General features: G+C 28.1%; 1 protein-coding gene across 4 annotated transcripts in view; it reads right to left on the bottom strand.

Moving 5' to 3' along the window:
• Positions 1 to 1,108, bottom strand: part of LOC117176970 (BTB/POZ domain-containing protein 10) — a 48,216-nt gene that overhangs the window by 1,079 nt on the left and 46,029 nt on the right. The gene's annotated exons all lie outside the window — the stretch shown is intronic.

Here is a 1,108-nt window from a genome sequence, read left to right as displayed (position 1 = left end):
GTAATTAAAAATTAAAATTTTAGTACCTGTAAAATATGTGTCAATATATCAATGTATTTTAATGAAATTTACTACCGCTAGGTGGCGCATGTAAAAAAAATCTAACCCGTATTAGAAATAGGAGACCTTAAGATATAGATAGATGTATGTAATGAGCATAATAGAACTTTGAAAACGAGAAAATTCACGAAGGAGCCAAGGATATAAAAAATTTTTTATTTTATAATAATTACTGTTATCATTATTTTCTCTTTAACATGAGTCACGGTAATAAATGTTCTCATGATGAGAACAGAAAGAAGATATGCTCTCCATGTGGTAGAAAAATTGTTTTTGGCAAAGTAAAGCCAGAAAATTTTCTGATAAATAATAAAATAGCAAATCTCATAAATAAATATTCGTCGACTGATTTTGATTTGAGCAATGAGAAATATCCTTTGAGCATTTGTAGGTCATGCTATTTAACACTTCTTGATTTTGAAAAAGAAATTTACAATAGGCAAATACAAATCATGCCTGATTATAAAAACATAGTATTGGCAAAAGAGACACGATCGACAAAAGACACTTGTAACTGTTATATATGTTCTACTGCTACTTGTTTTGGGCACGTAAATGTAAAAAAAAGGCAAAGGAAATTTTAGGGAATTACGAACTAATATAGATGTTTCAGGTCAATGCAAAAATTCTGTGAAAAAAGTAGATGAAGTCAGAGCAAAGCGGAGAATCCATACATCGTGATTTTTTGAAATTCTGGGCACGTTACAAGGTATCAAGTTACCATCACGTATCATATGCATTACAATTGTTAAAAGCAGTGATAGAATTTTCTTCGCTACACTTATAATTTGAAATTATTTTTATTTACAACTAATGTATGTTTCTAAAAATTATTAAACATCACTTATCTTTATTTTATATCGCTTAATTTATAAGTTATTCAAAAGGTATGTAAAAAAATAATAAAATATAGAAAATACAAAAAAATATAAAATACAAAAAAAATGAAAATGGGATCATTCAGCCACTACGTCCTCGTCGTTGGTCCTGGGTTTGGCTAAAAGTGGTAATTAAGATTTTTCAATGCAAAAATAAACAACAAATTCAT

The sequence above is a fragment of the Belonocnema kinseyi genome, chromosome 7 (assembly GCF_010883055.1).
Source record: "Belonocnema kinseyi isolate 2016_QV_RU_SX_M_011 chromosome 7, B_treatae_v1, whole genome shotgun sequence".
NCBI lineage: Eukaryota > Metazoa > Arthropoda > Insecta > Hymenoptera > Cynipidae > Belonocnema > Belonocnema kinseyi.
Note: the sequence above shows the minus strand (reverse complement) of the source record. Positions and strands in the feature narration are given on the sequence as shown.